The sequence below is a fragment of the Salvelinus alpinus genome, chromosome 25 (assembly GCF_045679555.1).
Source record: "Salvelinus alpinus chromosome 25, SLU_Salpinus.1, whole genome shotgun sequence".
NCBI lineage: Eukaryota > Metazoa > Chordata > Actinopteri > Salmoniformes > Salmonidae > Salvelinus > Salvelinus alpinus.
Window position 1 is genome coordinate 34,197,990 of NC_092110.1, and position 20,677 is coordinate 34,218,666.

At 44.3% G+C, this 20,677-nt stretch overlaps 1 protein-coding gene across 1 annotated transcript in view; it reads left to right on the top strand.

The window, feature by feature from the left end:
* The first annotated feature begins 1,554 nt into the window (after positions 1-1,554).
* The window catches only part of htr1d (5-hydroxytryptamine (serotonin) receptor 1D, G protein-coupled), a 41,473-nt gene continuing 22,350 nt past the window's right edge, over positions 1,555-20,677 (top strand). The window contains exon 1 of the mRNA XM_071366589.1: positions 1,555-2,180. The gene's annotated coding sequence lies outside the window, so the exon portion shown is untranslated. The remainder of the gene's footprint in view (positions 2,181-20,677) is intronic.

The following is a 20,677-nucleotide window of genomic DNA, read 5'->3' on the forward strand; positions in this document are numbered from 1 at the left end:
AACACAACACAATACACAGCATAGCCTATAAACACAACACAATACACAGCATGGCCCATAAACACAACACAATACACAGCATAGCCCATAAACACAACACAATACACAGCATAGCCCATAAACACAACACAATACACAGCATAGCCCATAAACACAACACAATACACAGCATGGCCCATAAACACAACACAATACACAGCATAGCCCATAAACACAACACAATACACAGCACGCTCTGATTTCTCCTGCCTCCTTTCTAAAGACTGGTTTGTTCCCTAAAGCCAGTCTGCTAAGTTCTGAGGTGTTAGTTCCCTCATGTTCCCTGTCTCCCTCTGGAGCAAAGGAAGTGGACTGACTGAAAGCGAGTATTAGTTCCATCACGTTCCCCCGTCTCCCTTGGGAGCAAAGTAAGTGGACTGACTGAAAGCGAGTATTAGTTCACTCCCATTCCCCGTCTCCCTCAGGAGTGAAGGAAGTGGACTGACTGAAAGCGAGTATTAGTTCCCTCCCATTCCCTGTCTCCCTCAGGAGTGAAGGAAGTGGACTGACTGAAAGCGAGTATTATTTCCCTCACGTTCCCCTTCTCCCTCGAGAGCGAAGGAACTGGACTGACTGAAAGCGAAGACTCTCAATTTTTTATTTCCACTTTAAACAGAATCCCAGCTTGTGGATGAGGGGTGCAAAATGATGCAATTGATCCCCTTATTAACATTTATATGACATTAAGAGGTGATTAATTAGCTTTTCATTCAGACCTCATACTGGTTCAATTAGAGATAAACTAAAGCCGGGTGGGAAAAACACCATTTTGATCCAAGTGTTTAATGAAATACCTCGCCTCTTCTTTCTTAGAACAGATCATTTAGAAAAGTTTGAAAAAGCTGTTTTAAAGCTCAACCACTTGGGACATAAAAAGCTATATTTATATTTGTTGTGCTGAAGTCTGCATGGAAACTGTGCTATCACAGGACAACATCACTAACACCTGAACTGTGCACTGAGTTAGGGACCTAACCCAGTGAGAACATAGGATTCTATGGAAGACGCTTAGTGCAGCTCAACAAGGAATAAAACAAATTCATATTCTGAAGATGAAAGTCAACACAAACCAGAGGTGAAAAATGCCATATTCGCTGTTTCAGGTCATCAATCATCCCTGTCAGGTTTGACACCCACATAGTTACTGTTTAGGCTGCAGTAGCCTACAATGTCAAATAGTAAGTGATAAAATTGAAAGTTTTAAAATATGTATTGGTAACATAGGTTAATAATGTATTATAACCATGGTAATCCAGTTTATTGACAACCCTATCAGCATACCCTCCAGTAATGGTATAGTACCGAAAGACCTACCGACATCAGCATCAACATACAACAAAATATAATCATCACCAGTGGCGCAAAAGACAGCGTCACGAGTTTGTGTAGAGTCCGGCCACTCAAACGTAGAAGTATGAACAAACCTGTGAGTGAACGCACACACACAGAGTATGCAGAGTATGTTATGGACGCATTCAAACTTTGATGCATCATTTTCTTCAAGGCTGCATGGATACACTTTATCATGAAACTTGTTGAGGTTTTACTAATTTACCCGAGAGCAATGAGTCAATCCACAGCGCATAGTCACAGGGGTTGGTAATCCCCCTTCCGAATGGGAGCGTCGACAACTCATGCTGTAGACTCTGTGGCATGTACTGTAGCTCTTATTGGTAAATAAACAGTACGGAACAAAGAGACTGGTGCTATATTTCTCAATTTGGAAAGTGTAGCTTCAGTCGGTTTGTTTGGGGACTTATTCAAGCCGAGAAGGGTTTTTATTGGAAAGTATTCGTATACTACTTTTTCTGAGGTTTGAAGGGGAAAGATATCGACATATCTGTCAATGGGTTTCAGTTCGGAAAAGAGGATGCTTCGCTATACATGAACTACAAACATTGGGACCACTCTAAAGTCTTGTGAAACGCAGTATGGACACCTTTGGAAACACCGCAACATTTAGATGCCTGCTGTTATCTTTCAGCACAACAAAATCTTTCGATTTTCGAATTGGACGTGCGTAATGGACATTTTGCGTATAACTTTGTAGGGATCTGGAGACTCATTTGTTAGATTACCATTCACTGCTCATATGAGGGCGAAAATAAGAAATTATCCTTGTGGCAAAATTGAAAACCATGGTAAGTAGACTATATACAGTTGTGAATGCATTTTCCCTTTTAGGCTATATTGTGCAGCCGTGCGGTCTCCGTTGCCATTACGCGCTGGTAATTCAATAAACACTGATTCCGAGTGCCTAAAATAAGATCTGGTCAGCTACTTGAATTTACACGATAGAGCTTTTCATGAAATGAAATAGGAAACATGAATTTGCATGAAGTTGTGACAGTTTTGTAAAACCACATCAGTTAGTAGTCAGGGCTATATAGATGTGTTCCAATTCTGTCTCAAAGAGAAAACAACGCAAAACACACTAAGTTAAATATGTGCGTTCAATTCAGTCATATGGAGGTGCAGTCAATTTACCATAAAAACATTTCTCAACAAAATGTTGGTCGTGTAGGTCCGGTGGGCAATGTGTAGCCGTTGGCGCGAGAGTATGTGTTAGATTGCGCAGGTTGCGCGTGTGGGGGAACTTGCCCAAGGGTTGTTGTATTTACCCGGCTCGCCCAAGGACGAAGTATTGTCTAAATTGGACAGTTTCGTTAAATGTGTCTTGGGGATATACAATAGCAAATCCGACAAGATATCAGCAGAATTAGGTTTATAGGGTTAGGGGTTGGCAGTTCAACACCAATTACGGTTCACAGCCATTTCTCTACCCGCTTTCCCGTTCATTCAAGCCAGTGTTGCTCTCTTCAGTCATAATTTACACCACTTCAGATCTGATCTAATGTTGGTCTGGCTGCGGTTAAGAGGTCTTGTGCACAAACTGCTGCCATGTGCTGGGTCCATGAGCAATGTTGACTGTGACCTTCAGGGGCCAGGACAGGGACAATGACCACAGTCTGTAAGGAGGGGATTGCTTTAGTGCCTTCTTGTCATAAGGGGATTGATGGTGAATGGTGGTTTGTTAGGACTTCATTAGTGTTTCATACCAGGTCTTAGTGTGGTGGAGGAGCATTTTGTAACCGAGTTACATCACTGATGTAGAGTGCTAGTCAAGGGCAATTCCATGGTAACAGGTCAAATGTATGTCAAACAAAACCAATGATTGCAAAGTTAAACAAACCATACAACTTTATCTACAGCACAATGACTACTTTTAACAATTTCCAAAGAAAATTTCACAAAAACACATTTACTTGGAAGATCAGTGCAAATGCAAAGTTTGGTAACACCTTATGTGCTGTTCTTACTATCATTATTTTACCAAACTTTGCATCTGCTTTGTTCTTCAAGTAAATGTGTTTTTGTAAAATTTTCATTGGAAATTACTAAAAGTATTCTTTGAGCATATAGTTGTATTGTTTGTTTAACTTTGCAATTATTGGTTTTTGTTTGACATACATTTTAAAGTAAAAAATCTGAGTCTCAGCATCACTCTGTTAATATGGAATTGCCCCCTCAAATCATCGAGAGTGAAGAGCAGACATCCAATTACTCTCATTAAATATTTTCCAGAGAGCGTGGCATGTTCTCCCCCCCACCACCTCTCTTTCTTGTCTGGTCTTCTTTAATCTCATATATATATCTCTCCCACACCATCCTCCGTTCCATGTTCTTTGGTGACTGAAGTGTGTGAAGGCATTAATGGCATCTCAGTGCATTCATAACTATAATACAACTAATAATAGCAATATTCCATTTTAGCAGATGCTTTTATCCAAAGCGATTTACCATCTTGAGTTCATACCATTGGACCATTGTGATAAAATAACCAGTATAATTACCCCTTGATAGTATAGTGTTGGGCCAGTAACCAAAAGGTTGCTGGTTCGAATACCTGAGCCGACAAGGTGAAACAATCTGTTGATGTGTACTTGAGCAAGGCACTTAACCCTAATTTGCTCCAGGGGTGCAGCTACTATGGCTGACCCTATAAAACAGCACATTTCACTGCACCTATCTGGTGTATGTGACAATAAAACATGTTTTTTTATATTGTGGTGAAATTAGGAGACGTCGATATTGAAAGCGTTGGATATATTCCTAATGCATGAGAGAACTTCTTAGGATGAGCCCCATTCAGAACTCATTCGGAAAAGTATCAAATCTTTCTTTGATTATTAGTGTGGGAACAGAGTGTTAATGATTGGCACATATCAGGCCAAGACACCTGCCTCTTCCTACTCAACTCACATCAAGGCGGTGACCCGTTCCTGTAGGTTCATGCTCTACAACACTCGCAGAGTACGACCCTGCCTCACACAGGAAGCGGCGCAGGTCCTAATCCAGGCACTTGTCATCTCCCGTCTGGATTACTGCAACTCGCTGTTGGCTGGGCTCCCTGCCTGTGCCATTAAACCCCTACAACTCATCCAGAACGCCGCAGCCCGTCTGGTGTTCAACCTTCCCAAGTTCTCTCACGTCACCCCGCTCCTCCGCTCTCTCCACTGGCTTCCAGTTGAAGCTCGCATCCGCTACAAGACCATGGTGCTTGCCTACGGAGCTGTGAGGGGAACGGCACCTCCGTACCTTCAGGCTCTGATCAGGCCCTACACCCAAACAAGGGCACTGCGTTCATCCACCTCTGGCCTGCTCGCCTCCCTACCTCTGAGGAAGTACAGTTCCCGCTCAGCCCAGTCAAAACTGTTCGCTGCTCTGGCACCCCAATGGTGGAACAAACTCCCTCACGACGCCAGGTCAGCGGAGTCAATCACCACCTTCCGGAGACACCTGAAACCCCACCTCTTTAAGGAATACCTAGGATAGGATAAAGTAATCCTCCTAACCCCCCCCCCTCCCCCTTAAAAGAGTTAGATGCACTATTGTAAAGTGGTTGTTCCACTGGATATCATAAGGTGAATGCACCAATTTGTAAGTCGCTCTGGATAAGAGCGTCTGCTAAATGACTTAAATGTAAATGTAAATGTACTAACAGAACATGTGGAGAGAAATAAAGATAGTCTCCCTCATTTGAAGACTTGAATGAATTTAATGACTAAACCTTTCTTCCATATTTCTCTGGAGCTATTTTTATTTATTGAGGCAAGTCAGTTAAGAACAAATTCTTATTTTCAATGACGGCCTAGGAACAGTGGGTTAACTGCCTGTTCAGTGGCAGAACGACAGATTTGTACCTTGTCAGCTCGGGAATTGAACTTGCAACCTTTCGGTTACAAGCCCAACACTCTACCCACTAGGCTACCCTGCCGCACTATCATGGCATGTTAAGGTCTGCTGGAGAGCTCTTTTCAGTGTGACAGAAAGACACTGTCCAGCTGAGATGTGCTTCCTTCCTGTTTGTAGGACAGGACAGCTGCGCCACCAGGCAGTAGCAAAGTGACATAAATTGTTGTATAGTGATATTGTCAGATTAAAGAGATATTGTCAAGTGCATGAGATGAGGGGGATTGTGAATATGAGGGGAGAAGAGGCAGATCATCACCCCCTGCTCTCTTCCACCCAGACACACATGCACGCACATGCACTTGCACACCATGGGTGTCTTCACATTGTCTCATGAGATGTGAAATGTTACGGCTCAGTAACAGCAGAAACCTTTTCACCGTGGTCTGTTACCCTGACCCGAGGCTCCTCCCTATACTGGCTGTAGAATAGATAACCCGTCTCATACAAGCACTCTGCTGTGGAGAACAAATTCACCAAATGTCATCTTCATTTTAATTCACAGTACAGGCATACATATGAATAATAGGTCTACACTTTGCATGTGAATGTATGTTGAATATAATTCATATTTACTTGAGTCTGTGATGCATGGAAGAATTTCGATATGACTTGGTCAGATGCAAGACCTGGAAGTAATTGCATTGGAACGTGCTGAAAGTGATGAAATGAGAAACAGATTTGGAGATAAATAAGCCATTCATCACCCCAGAAGTGGGCCTATGTAGAATTTTTGATTAATATACCTGACGTCAGGATAAATTAGCCAAGCTCTCTGTCTCAATACAGTAATGGTTCCCATAAAAATTCTTATGACCATCAGGCTAAAATAATTGTAATCTTTACACACACCTGAATTAAACAACCTCCGAAAATGGAGACAAAATTGCTAATCCCATTGGGTCTTAATCCAGGATTTCATTGCCATGACAATCACACAATTTGTCAGTCACAGATTTAACGCTTTCTCCCCTTCTCTCTGTTCATCTCCCTTCATTTCTTTTCTGGTTTTAGTCTCGCTTTCTCTGTTTCCATCTCTCCTTTTTCGAATCCCCTCATCCTTTTGAATCCCCTGCCATCCCTTCCAATTCTTCCTATCTCCGTATCCATATCTCTCAGTAATCTATGGATCAGGACAATTTATCAATCATAGGGGGGAAATGACAAGAAAAACATAAGCAGCCATAGTTGCCATGTTGCAGCAATTCTATAAAACCAAGAGTGGTTAATGGTGACTCTAGAATGCCTGCTGTGCATTGATAGATTCATCCATTTCTTAAAGTCACTTCCTGGGAGATAAGTGTTCGTAATATGTTGACGGATAGCCAACTGTGAAAAACAGCAGGAAATCTTTTACTTTTCCACAGTTGAACATCCCGTCACTTTTATGAAAACTCCTCCAACTCGTGATTTGACAATCAGTGCCTGTCACTGCGGAGGCATCAGGCGTCTTGCAATATTGGATAGGTAGGTAAAGGCACTCAACGTGAGTTCCAATAGTTTCAAAGCCATATATCGAACAAACACAAACCTACTTCAAAAGACATTCTGTGAGGCTCCCTCTGCTGCTGTCTGACCGTCTCGCGGTGACAGACAAGGGAAGACTGGGTCTCAGTCTGTCTGTCTCCTGCTCTCCCAGTGTTAATAAAATGTACAGTTAAATCAGTGCATGATAACCAGAGCTGGGGTGCTAAACACAGGAGAAACACTCTCAGTTATCCTGATTATTACTGTAGTCAGATCTTATCCTGAGTGTTACTGAAGTCAGATCTAATCCTGAGTGTTAGTTACTGTAGTCAGATATTATCCTGAGTGTTGCTGTAGTCAAATCTAATCCTAAGTGTTACTGTAGTCAGATCTAATCCTGAGTGTTACTGTGTTACTTTTAGCCATTTAGCAGATGCTTTTATCCAGAGTGACATACAGGAGTAATTAGGGTTAAGTGCCTTGCTCAAGGGCACGTCGAACAGATGTTTCACCTAGTTGGTTCGAGGATTCTAAACCAGCAACCTTTCGGTTACTGTCCCAACGCTCTTAAAACCACTAGGCTATCTGCTGCCCTATTATCCTAATTGTTACTGTAGTCAGATTAATTATTGGAGCTTCCACTGTTAGAGGAGTCTGAAGAGGATAAAATATCTAAACACACTGGCAATCGCAGCCCACTCCTACTCTCACATCCTCTAGTCTACACAATGGTAAAAATAGACCTACTTCAGAGTTATAACTGATTCGATTCCAACTTCCGTGATACACTGAGACAGATGACTACACTGAATCATTTCTTATGTAAAAATAACATAAATAATCACATCTCATGGTGGGCTGGAGAGGCATTCTTTTGTAGGTCCAGCTGGCATAAGATGGAACACCTCATGGCCCCCTCTTCCACCTGGGGCAGTTGTGACTGAGATACAGCCCACATCAGCATACAGTATACCGTCTCCATTCTCTATGGAAGGAACTCAGGTGGCCTAGATTTCTCTGGACTCATCCCAATTTCCCCAGGCAGTGAGCAGCATATTGTACAATAGCAGGGAGAGAATGTGTTTGAATGGTCAAGTGTCAAGTTCCAAACAATAGAGTGGACTGGTTTGATTAAGTAGACTGGTTCTACTGTATGTGAATGTTTCAGCCAAGTTCTGGATAAGGACAATGTTCTGAAGGTGTAGCAGAGGAAAGTGGTCCGAGGAATATTTACCGAGGGATGACGATAGCAATATAGTGGACATATACTAGAAAGAGACAGATAGATAGCTACAGACAGATTGACGAAGTGAAAAACTAGACAGATAGTGTCCCAGACAGACAGACAAATTGTCCTCTCGTCTCTTGTGTTCCGTCTCCCCCATATCCGCTTACGGACACAGAAGCAGAGATTATTTTCCCCAAACCCTCCGATCTGTCTGGCGGTTTGTGCCCAGAGGTTGGGATTACAGCATTGTCACTGCACCATCTGCACCTCCCACTACTGCAGTCACAATCAACACATGAAGCTTTCTCAGTCCTCCAAGTCTTCCAGCAGCACTGATGGGACAAACGTTCTGTGGTGGCTCAATAGCTGCAGCCCGGCTGTTGAATAGGTAGCTCCCCCACGGAATGTCAAGAGATTAGAATGCTATGTAGGGCCTATCCCGCAGAGTATAACAACAGCCTGTAATCTCCAAAGTTCTATTCTCCACCCCCTTAGCTCTCTCAACATTTCAAGACTTGGTCTATGGACCATTTTCAGGCTTTACTCTCTACCTTCAAAGTCATGTAATAGAATTTTAATTGACTTAGGAAAGTTGATCTAATCCCCAAACTCTGTATTCCTGCATTTTCTTGCAGCCCTCCCAATTATAGACCATTGATCCACAACCCTAAACTCTGGATGTTCATGTAGTTGCATGATTGAAACTGTTTAGATACATGGTTAAACTTTGCTGTCTATATTCTTATCTAATATATTATTCACAGTTTCATTAGCCTATACCGCACACACACAGCTACCGGATCAATAATTCATATCTACAGGCCTCAAGTGTATGAGATATTTATTGCCCACCAACATGTGTTGAATCAATATCTCTTCTGCCAAGTCAAACATAATGTACTGGTCTTGTCATGTTTTGTCTTTGATCATGTCTTGTCCCTGTGCTTCCCTCTGCTGGTCTTATTAGGTTCTTTCTCTTTCTCTCTCTCTATCGTTCCGTTCATGCTCCCAGCTGTTTCTCATTCTCCCTACGACCTCATTTACTCTTTCACACCTGTCCCCTATTTTGCCCTCTGATTAGAGTCCCTATTTCTCCCTCTGTTTTCCGCTCCTGTCCTTGTCGGATTCTTGTTTGATGTTTGCTGTTCCTGTGTCCTTGTTTCGCCCTGTCGTGTTCTTTGCCTTCTTCAGATGCTGCGTGTGAGCAGGTGTCAATGTCAGCTACGGCCAGTGCCTTCCCGAAGCGACCTGCAGTCTGTGGTCGCGTCTCCAGGCGTTCCTCTCTATTGACGAGAGGATTTCAGTTTCCTGTTTTGGATTACCATTGATTATATCCAGGAGAATCATTATTTGTTTAATACTGGAATAAAGACTCTGTTACTATTACGTCGCTTTTGGGTCCTCATTCATCAGCATAACAGAAGAATCCGACCAAGATGGACCCAGCGACTATGGATTCTCTCAACACTGCCGTCGAGTTCCAGGGAGCAATGCTCGGCAGACACGAGCAGGAATTGTTTGCTGCTCGTCATGCCGTTGAGACCCTGGCCGCTCAGGTCTCCGATCTCTCTGGACAGTTTCAGAGTCTTCGTCTCGTGCCACCAGCTACTTCCTGGTCTTCCGAGTCTCCGGAACCTAGGGTTAATAACCCACCATGTTACTCTGGGCAGCCCACTGAGTGTCGCTCCTTTCTCACCCAGTGTGATATTGTGTTCTCTCTCCAGCCCAACACGTACTCAAGAGAGAGAGCTCGGATCGCTTACGTCATATCACTCCTTACTGGTCGGGCTCGGGAGTGGGGCACAGCTATCTGGGAGGCAAGGGCTGAGTGTTCTAACGATTATCAGAACTTTAAAGAGGAGATGATACGGGTTTTTGATCGTTCAGTTTTTGGGAAGGAGGCTTCCAGGGCCCTGGCCTCCCTATGTCAAGGTGATCGATCCATAACGGATTACTCTATAGAGTTTCGCACTCTTGCTGCCTCCAGTGACTGGAACGAGCCGGCGTTGCTCGCTCGTTTTCTGGAGGGACTTCACGCTGAGGTTAAGGATGAGATTCTCTCCCGGGAGGTTCCTTCCAGCGTGGACTCTTTGATTGCACTCGCCATCCGCATAGAACGACGGATAGATCTTCGTCATCGAGCTCGTGGAAGAGAGCTCGCGTTAACGGTGCTTCCCCTCTCCGCATCTCAACCATCTCCTCCCACCGGCTCAGAGACTGAGCCCATGCAGCTGGGAGGTATTCGCATCTCGACTAAGGAGAGGGAACGGAGAATCACCAACCGCCTTTGCCTCTATTGCGGTTCTGCTGGACATTTTGTCATGTCATGTCCAGTAAAAGCCAGAGCTCATCAGTAAGCGGAGGGCTACTGGTGAGCGCTACTACTCAGGTCTCTCCATCAAGATCCTGTACTACCTTGTCGGTCCATCTACGCTGGACCGGTTCGGCTGCTTCCTGCAGTGCCTTGATAGACTCAGGGGCTGAGGGTTGTTTTATGGACGAAGCATGGGCTCGGAAACATGACATTCCTCTCAGACAGTTAGGGAAGCCCACGCCCATGTTCGCCTTAGATGGTAGTCTTCTCCCCAGTATCAGATGTGAGACACTACCTTTAACCCTCACAGTATCTGGTAACCACAGTGAGACCATTTCCTTTTTGATTTTTCGTTCACCTTTTACACCTGTTGTTTTGGGTCATCCCTGGCTAGTATGTCATAATCCTTCTATTAATTGGTCAAGTAATTCTATCCTATCTTGGAACGTTTCTTGTCATGTGAAGTGTTTAATGTCTGCTATCCCTCCTGTGTCTTCTGTCCCCTCTACTCAGGAGGAACCTGGTGATTTGACAGGAGTGCCGGAGGAATATCATGATCTGCGCACGGTCTTCAGTCGGTCCAGAGCCAGCTCCCTTCCTCCTCACCGGTCGTATGATTGTTGTATTGATCTCCTTCCGGGGACCACTCCCCCTCGGGGTAGACTATACTCTCTGTCGGCTCCCGAACGTAAGGCTCTCGAGGATTATCTGTCTGTTTCTCTCGACGCCGGTACCGTGGTGCCTTCTTCCTCTCCCGCCGGAGCGGGATTTTTCTTTGTTAAGAAGAAGGACGGTACTCTGCGCCCCTGCGTGGATTATCGAGGGCTGAATGACATAACGGTTAAGAATCGTTATCCGCTTCCCCTTATGTCGTCAGCCTTCGAGATTTTGCAGGGAGCCAGGTGCTTTACTAAGTTGGACCTTCGTAACGCTTACCATCTCGTACGCATCAGAGAGGGGGACGAGTGGAAAACGGCGTTTAACACTCCGTTAGGGCATTTTGAATACCGGGTTCTGCCGTTCGGTCTCGCTAATGCTCCAGCTGTCTTTCAGGCATTAGTTAATGATGTACTGAGAGACATGCTGAACATTTTTGTTTTCGTTTACCTTGACGATATCCTGATTTTTTCACCGTCACTCGAGATTCATGTTCAGCACGTTCGACGTGTACTCCAGCGCCTTTTAGAGAATTGTCTCTACGTGAAGGCTGAGAAGTGCGCCTTTCATGTCTCCTCTGTCACTTTTCTCGGTTCTGTTATTTCCGCTGAAGGCATTCAGATGGATCCCGCTAAGGTCCAGGCTGTCAGCGATTGGCCCGTCCCTAAGTCACGTGTCGAGTTGCAGCGTTTTCTCGGTTTCGCTAATTTCTATCGGCGTTTCATTCGTAATTTCGGTCAAGTGGCTGCCCCTCTCACAGCTCTGACTTCTGTCAAGACTTGCTTTAAGTGGTCCGGTTCCGCCCAGGGAGCTTTTGATCTCCTCAAGAAGCGTTTTACATCCGCCCCTATCCTTGTTACTCCTGACGTCACTAAACAATTCATTGTCGAGGTTGACGCTTCAGAGGTGGGCGTGGGAGCCATTCTGTCTCAGCGCTTCCAGTCTGACGATAAGGTCCATCCTTGCGCTTACTTTTCTCATCGCCTGTCGCCATCGGAACGCAACTATGATGTGGGTAACCGCGAACTGCTCGCCATCCGCTTAGCCATAGGCGAATGGCGACAGTGGTTGGAGGGGGCGACCGTCCCTTTTGTCGTTTGGACTGACCATAAGAACCTTGAGTACATCCGTTCGGCCAAACGACTTAATGCACGTCAAGCTCGTTGGGCGTTGTTTTTCGCTCGTTTCGAGTTCGTGATTTCCTATCGTCCGGGAAATAAGAACACCAAGCCTGATGCCTTATCCCGTCTCTTTAGTTCTTCTGTGGCTTCTACCGACCCCGAGGGGATTCTCCCTGAAGGGCGTGTTGTCGGGTTGACTGTCTGGGGAATTGAGAGACAGGTAAAGCAAGCACTCACTCACACTGCGTCGCCGCGCGCTTGTCCTAGTAACCTTCTGTTCGTTCCTGTCTCTACTCGTCTGGCTGTTCTTCAGTGGGCTCACTCTGCCAAGTTAGCTGGCCACCCCGGCGTTCGGGGTACGCTTGCTTCTATTCGCCAGCGGTTTTGGTGGCCTACTCAGGAGCGGGACACGCGTCGTTTCGTGGCTGCTTGTTCGGACTGCGCGCAGACTAAGTCAGGTAACTCTCCTCCTGCCGGTCGTCTCAGACCGCTTCCCATTCCTTCTCGACCATGGTCTCACATCGCCTTAGACTTTATTACCGGTCTGCCTTCGTCTGCGGGGAAGACTGTGATTCTTACGGTTATCGATAGGTTCTCTAAGGCGGCTCATTTCATTCCCCTCGCTAAGCTTCCTTCCGCTAAGGAGACGGCACAAATCATCATTGAGAATGTGTTCAGAATTCATGGCCTCCCGTTAGACGCCGTTTCAGACAGAGGTCCGCAATTCACGTCACAGTTTTGGAGGGAGTTCTGTCGTTTGATTGGTGCTTCCGTCAGTCTCTCTTCCGGGTTTCATCCCCAGTCTAACGGTCAAGCAGAAAGGGCCAATCAGTCGATTGGTCGCATTTTACGCAGCCTTTCGTTTCGAAACCCTGCGTCTTGGGCAGAACAGCTCCCCTGGGCTGAGTACGCTCACAACTCGCTTCCTTCGTCTGCTACCGGGCTGTCCCCGTTTCAGAGTAGTCTTGGCTACCAGCCTCCTCTGTTTTCGTCCCAGCTCGCCGAGTCCAGCGTTCCCTCCGCTCAGGCTTTTGTCCAACGTTGTGAGCGCACCTGGAGGAGGGTCAGGTCTGCACTTTGCCGTTACAGGGCGCAGACTGTGAGAGCCGCCAATAAACGTAGGATTAAGAGTCCTAGGTATTGTCGCGGTCAGAGAGTGTGGCTTTCCACTCGTAACCTTCCCCTTACGACAGCTTCTCGCAAGTTGACTCCGCGGTTCATTGGTCCGTTCCGTGTCTCTCAGGTCGTCAATCCTGTCGCTGTGCGACTGCTTCTTCCGCAACATCTTCGTCGCGTCCACCCTGTCTTCCATGTCTCCTGTGTCAAGCCTTTTCTTCGCGCCCCCGTTCGTCTTCCCTCCCCCCCCCCCGTCCTTGTCGAGGGCGCTCCTATTTACAAGGTACGGAAGATCATGGACATGCGTTCTCGGGGACGTGGTCACCAGTACTTAGTGGATTGGGAGGGTTACGGTCCTGAGGAGAGGAGTTGGGTTCCATCTCGGGACGTGCTGGACCGTTCGTTGATTGATGATTTCCTTCGTTGCCGCCAGGGTTCCTCCTCGAGTGCGCCAGGAGGCGCTCGGTGAGTGGGGGGGTACTGTCATGTTTTGTCTTTGATCATGTCTTGTCCCTGTGCTTCCCTCTGCTGGTCTTATTAGGTTCTTTCTCTTTCTCTCTCTCTATCGTTCCGTTCATGCTCCCAGCTGTTTCTCATTCTCCCTACGACCTCATTTACTCTTTCACACCTGTCCCCTATTTTGCCCTCTGATTAGAGTCCCTATTTCTCCCTCTGTTTTCCGCTCCTGTCCTTGTCGGATTCTTGTTTGATGTTTGCTGTTCCTGTGTCCTTGTTTCGCCCTGTCGTGTTCTTTGCCTTCTTCAGATGCTGCGTGTGAGCAGGTGTCAATGTCAGCTACGGCCAGTGCCTTCCCGAAGCGACCTGCAGTCTGTGGTCGCGTCTCCAGGCGTTCCTCTCTATTGACGAGAGGATTTCAGTTTCCTGTTTTGGATTACCATTGATTATATCCAGGAGAATCATTATTTGTTTAATACTGGAATAAAGACTCTGTTACTATTACGTCGCTTTTGGGTCCTCATTCATCAGCATAACAGGTCTTTATTTAATAATGTTGGAGTGTACGGGTTAAACATTCTTCTTTGTGCACAGAAGAATTCCCTGGAAACCAACACATAAAAATACAGTAGCTGTATTTTCAGAACAGGACAACCCACAATATGTCCAAAGTGAGTGAAGGGTCTATGATGTAAGCAGCCTTACGATAGTTCAGTGTGTTTGTCATTTTGTATATTTGTATTCTATTGTATTTAGTAAATTGTGTGCATGCAGGGCTCCCTTGCGAAAGAGACATTGGCCTCAATGGGACTCCCTGTTAACATAAAGGTCAAATAATCCTCCTGTTTCCATGGAGGAATGCATCAGTGTAACACAGTTGAATTGTGGTATTCCAGACCTCCTTTCCCCCCTTTTTCTGGGTAAAATCCAGAATTACTAGTGCATTTTGTTGCACATGCACCTGACCTCTGACAAGGGGGGGGGGGGGGATTTAATTTCTTCCTGGTACCTCCTATTATATGCACAGGCTTTTTTATTGTCATTTTTATAATTACATATAGAATCCCTATGACTTTAATAGGATCACTATGGGCATAATAGTAAAGGTTTGTCATGTAACTTATAAAAGGGGAAAGGGAGTTACCTAGTAAGTTGCACAACTGAATGCATTGAACAGAAATGTGTCTTCTGCATAACCCAACCCCTCTGAATCAGAGAGCTGTGGGGGGCTGCCTTAATCGACATCCACGTCATCAGCGCCCGGGAAGCAGTTGTTGTTGGAGGTTAACTGACTTGCTTAATGTGGCATGAACACAACCAGTCATGTTTTCGTCTGACTGTCAAACAATTACTTCAACTAGCTCTCACAGTCTCACGTCAGAATTAGACGTCCATGTTCATCAAATGTCAAATTTCCAAACATCACATTTTGAAGTGCTTAATGGTTAAGTTTAGGCATTAACTCTTAATGTAAGGTTAGGCATTAATACCGAATAGTTAAGGGTTAAGATCTGGGATAGGCTTGAAACAAAAATCTCAAAAACAACTTTCTATTGCTGGATTCGATCTTGAAACCGAAACCTACTTGAGGGTAACAGTGCTCACTGTTGCCCCTAGTGGACGATTTCAGTGTCAATTCCCAACATCCTCAGACATGGATGGACATCAACTATTGACTTGTATAACGGATAACCTGGCTGCATATACAGTAGGCTACCTGCGCACATTACTCAGGGACGGCGGAACGACACGGGGTGTGGGGGAAAAAAAATGTAAGCCTCATTTAGATATTTTTCTGCTTATAATTTCAGATGTGTTAGTCAACTAGTTATGAGGGCAAAAGGCGAGACCCAGATGCAGACAGGGGAGGCAGATGGTTTGAGTCTTGATATTTATTAAACAATCCAAAAGGGATGGCAAGAGAATGGTCGTGGACAGGCAAAAGGTCAAAACCAGTTCAGAGTCCAGGAGGTACAGTGTGGCAGGCAGGCTCGAGGTCAGGGCAGGCAGACTGGTCAGGCAGGCGGGTACAGAGTTCAGAAAACAGGCAAGGGTCAAAACCGGGAGGACTAGCAAAAGAGAGAATAGCAAAAGCAGGAGACCGGGAAAAACACGCTGGTTGACTTGAAACAGACAAGACGAACTGGCACAGAGAGACAGGAAACACAGGGATATACAGTATACACCAGGGAAATAAGCGACACCTGGAGGGGGTGGAGACAATCACAAGACAGGTGAAACAGATCAGGGTGTGACGCTTGTCCAGAATACTAAATAAAGCCTTGCTCTGTCATGCTGGTATAAAGGATTTTGGAGACGGGCGCAGGAATACACAGTAGGGTTTTATAATACACCCAAAACAAACACGTATACAAAAAAACACTGGGCTGTATCCAAACAAAAGTGCCAGGGTATACCTCGTTGACTGACACGGGACAATACCCGTAATACACAATATATATAGCACGCAGCATAACAGCTGCACCAACGCAAAGGTACTCACACCACCAACGGACATGGGAACAATAATGGACAGCACCATGGTGAACAAAGGGCACATATATACAAATACAATCAGTGGGATTAGGGGCCAGGTGTGCGTAATGAAAGTTCAAGAGGGATCTGTGACATGCACACCAGAATGATGTCATAAACCGATGAAATGATCAATGCATCATCAACAATCTAGTTGACATCGATGAAGTTTTCACTTTCATTTCTACTTCTCTCACGGAGCGAGGAAGTTTAGGGAGCAGAGAGATTTCCAAATGACATCCGTTTGATCGGTTTTAAGGAGACGAAAAACTGAAAACGATCCAACAAGTTTCTGACAGTATTTCATTTAGTCTTGAATGCATATTTTATTTGGTTGAAGATGAAATGCTGTCAGCTTTTATGTCACTGAAAGAAATGGCGCATTTAGGATAAACAACAGGTCCTTAAGTGCACATTTGCATTCTCTCAAGATGCTGAAAGAAATAAAAATTAACATGTGTGCTCTCATTTTAATGAGAGGAACACTTAATTCTGCAAGAGTTAACCTTTTACTGCAGTGGGCTAAATCAGTGTCACACAGAGTGTTTCTTGGTACTCTTAAACACATCTACTTTCAAACCAAAGTATACACTTCACATACATGGTTATGGGCTTAAAAAAAGAAGATACCTGTACCAATGTCAGATAAAGAGTTGAAATGTATTCAATTTTGAGTGTGCAACACTTTATATACATCACAGAAGACTGAAATATAACAAAACTGTTTGACATAAAAACACCAGATTTCCAACAGTTTTATTTTTAATAATGTTTATTAATTATGAAAAATGTTAATAACATTCCACCCATGAGTCCACTAGTCATTTGACTGCAGGATAGGGCTACTATTATAACAGGTTACATGTGAGGCCTACAATTCCAGCATCCATATGGTACCATTTCATAAGTTCAAAGAGACATCACATACAAAACACCAGAAAGTGTTATGAATTATATTCAGTGATTGTCATTTATTAGGCCTTCACAAGTCTTGTAACCTGAATTGATGTGTACACTGCTGTCCGTGCGCGTCTCGTTTTCAGCCACTCATCTCTGCCGTGGCAACATTTCTGTAACGTTCTCATCGAACCACACCGGATTTTGGAGCATATTCCACAATTGTTCAGTCTAATCATTCATTGTTCATGCGACTGACATGCGGTAATGATAAATAATGTAATAGCCTACAGTTTTCTTGAAATCTACACTGAGTGTACAAAACATTAAGGAAATCTGCTCTTTCCATGGCATAGGCTGCAGTCCAAACACATCAATTTGACCACCTCAGCACTCACGCTAGCCACTTTCCCTTTTCCCTTTCGATGAGGGAATCCTCATCGACACTTGTTGACTGCTTTACCTTCACTCTGCGGTCCAACTCATCCCAAACCATCTCAATTGGGTTGAGGTCGGGTGATTGTGGAGGCCAGGTCATGCAGCACTCCATCACTCTCCTTCTTATTTAAATAGCACTTTAGAAGTGGTTTCTTTGCAGCAATGCAACCATGAAAGCCTGATTCACGTAGTCTCCTCTGAACAGTTGATGTTGAGATGTGTCTGTTACTTGAACTCTGTGAAGCATTTATTTGGGTTGCAATTTCTGAGGCTGGTAACTCTAATGAACAAAGGTAACTCTGGGTCTTCCTTTCCTGTGGCGGTCCTCATGAGAGCCAGTTTCATCATAGCGCTTGATGGTTTTTGCGAGTGCACTTTAAGACATTTTCCAGATTGACTGACCTTCATGTCTTAAAGTAATGATGAACTGTCGTTTGTCTTTGCTTATTTGAGCTGTTCTTGTCATAATATGGACTTGGTCTTTTATCAAAGGGCTATCTTCTGTATACCACCCCTACCTTGTCACAACACAACTGATTGGCTCAAACGCATTAAGAAGGAAAGAAATTCCACAAATTAACTTTTAACAAGGCACACCTGTTAATTGAAATGCATTCCAGGTGACTACCTCATGAAGCTGGTTGAGAGAATGCCAAAAGTGTGCAAAGCTGTCATCAAGGCAAAGGGTGGCTACTTTGAAGAATCTCAAATATAAAATATATTTTGATGTGTTCAACACTTTTTTGGATACTGCATGATTTCATATGTGTTATTTAATAGTTTTGATGTCTTTACTATTGTTCTACAATGCAGAAAATAGTAAAAAATAAAGACAAACCCTTGAATGAGTAGGTGTGTCCAAACTTTTAACTGGTACTGTAGCGTTGGCAAATGGGAATGACGTTCAAAGTGGCTTAGTCTCATAGTGAGGAGCCTATAAAATGTAGCTAGCTTCATAAACATACTTTTGGGGAATTCTGAAATGTATTGGAATAAATTACCAAACTATAAACTAGCAAGACAGTTATGGTTAACTGTAGCTAGATACCTGACATGAGTGCTAGCAAGCTACATTAGCTTGCTAGGTACATTAATAGTTTTTAGGTTGGTTGTTTTTAAGCTCAACTTCAAGATTTCCACCAAGGATGTTGCCTCTCAGGTCACCACTCTCCCTCACTTGGGCAAGGGACATTTAAGGTACACCCGGATGTGACAATGGAAAACACAATTCAAGGGCTGAGGGCTGTCTACTTTGCATTTGGACTGCAGCCACAGACAAACCAGGTGAATCCAGGTGAAAGCTATCATCCCTTATTGATGTCACTTGTTAAATCCAAGAGACAGGTTAAAGAAGGATTTTTAAGCCTTCAGACAATTGAGACAATGGATTGAATCCAGAGTAAGAACCATGCCGTTTTTCCTCCATCCCCTAATTAGCATGTCACACTGTGGAGTTGACTCAGCGTACACGCCTGGCTGTCGGAGTTCATCTCACGAATGCTGTGCAATCGAACAAACATCTGCAGAGTCCAGACATTGTCAGTGGGGCAGGCGACTCAAATGACATCAAAGAGACACGGCAGACCCCCTCAGCACAGTTAACAAGCAGCATACCGTAAGCTGTTTCTCCCCAGAATAGGCTACGTTACATATATCGGAAGTGACAGGTAGAGAAGCAAAATGGTGTTGGAACTTCTTAATTATGCTCCAAGGGAGAACCCCCCCCCCACCCCCCAAAAAACAGGCTGGAATGTTACTGCAGATAGTTTGCTGCCGTCAAGTTGAAAGATGAAGACTGCATTGCTACTGTGTGAGTTATTCTGTTTTGGTGATAAGCTCTTATTTAGTCTCAGACATTTTAGACATTTATATGGTGTTGTTGAATTAGATTTGTTAAGGGTTCCCTTCAGAGGATAAGTTACGCACAATTACTCCTCTTTTATCTCTCTCTCTCTCTCTCTCTCTCTCTCTCTCTCTCTCTCAAATTTCTTTTTTTCAATTCAATTTGCTTTATTGGCATGACGTAACAATGTACATATTGCCAAAGCTTATTTACAATATAAAAATGAGAATCAAAATTGTCAACGGGACAACAGTAACAACAATAACCAAGGGTCAAAATAACCATACATTCAACAATAACAATACGCAGTAGAGTACATGTGCAGGTTGATTGGTCTGTCAGACACTGTCCCTCAACTTATGGCAGGCAGCAATGTAGTGCGCTGCCAACCCACAGCTCTCTGTTTCCTCCCCCAACAGGACTGGTAGCCTATCCTCATCAGAGAGGTCTTTGAAACCTTGAATAAGAGTTTCAAATTTGGGGAAATGACACTCTCTAATTGTTTTATAATTGTTTTATATTTTTGACATTTTGTCAGGAAATGCAGCTCCGTCTCAGGTTCTGCTATTGTGCAGTGGTTGCACAGCCTTTCCTCTACAGGGAGCCAGGTTTTCCTGTGTCTTCCCTTCTCAATGGCAAGGCTGTGCTCACTGAGCCTGTACTTTGTCAAGGTTTTTCTAAGGTTTTGATCAGTAACCATGGTCAAATATTTAGCCACGGTGTACTGTCGATTTAGGGCCAGATAGCACTGCATTTTGCTCTGTGCTTGTGCTTGTGTTTCCCAATAAGCAATATAGTTTTGGTTTGACTGTGTTGTAATTTGGTTTATCCTGATTGATTGGATGTTCTGGTCCTGAGGCTTCAGTGTGTTAGTAGAACAGGTTTGTGAACTCAGCCCCAGGACCAGCTGGATGAGGGGACTCTTTTCTTTGCTCAGCTCTTGGTATTGCAGGGCTTGGTAGTGATATGAGAGGGGGTCACTGTATTTTAGATGTTTCCAAAACTGAATTGCTCTTTTTTGAGTTTTTATTATTAGTGGATATTTGCCTAATTCTGCCCTGCATGCATTGTTTGTAGTTTTCCTCTGGACATGTTGGAGAATCTTACAGAACTCTGCATGCAGGGTTTCAATGGGATGTTTGTCCCATTTGATGAAATCTTGTTTTGCAAGTGGACCCCACACCTCGCTGCCATAAAGTGCAATTGGTTCAATGACATATTCAATTAGTTTTAGCCAAATTTTAATAGGTATTTCAATTTGAATTAGCTTTTTAATTGCGTAGAATGCCCTGCGTGCTTTCTCTCTCAGTTCA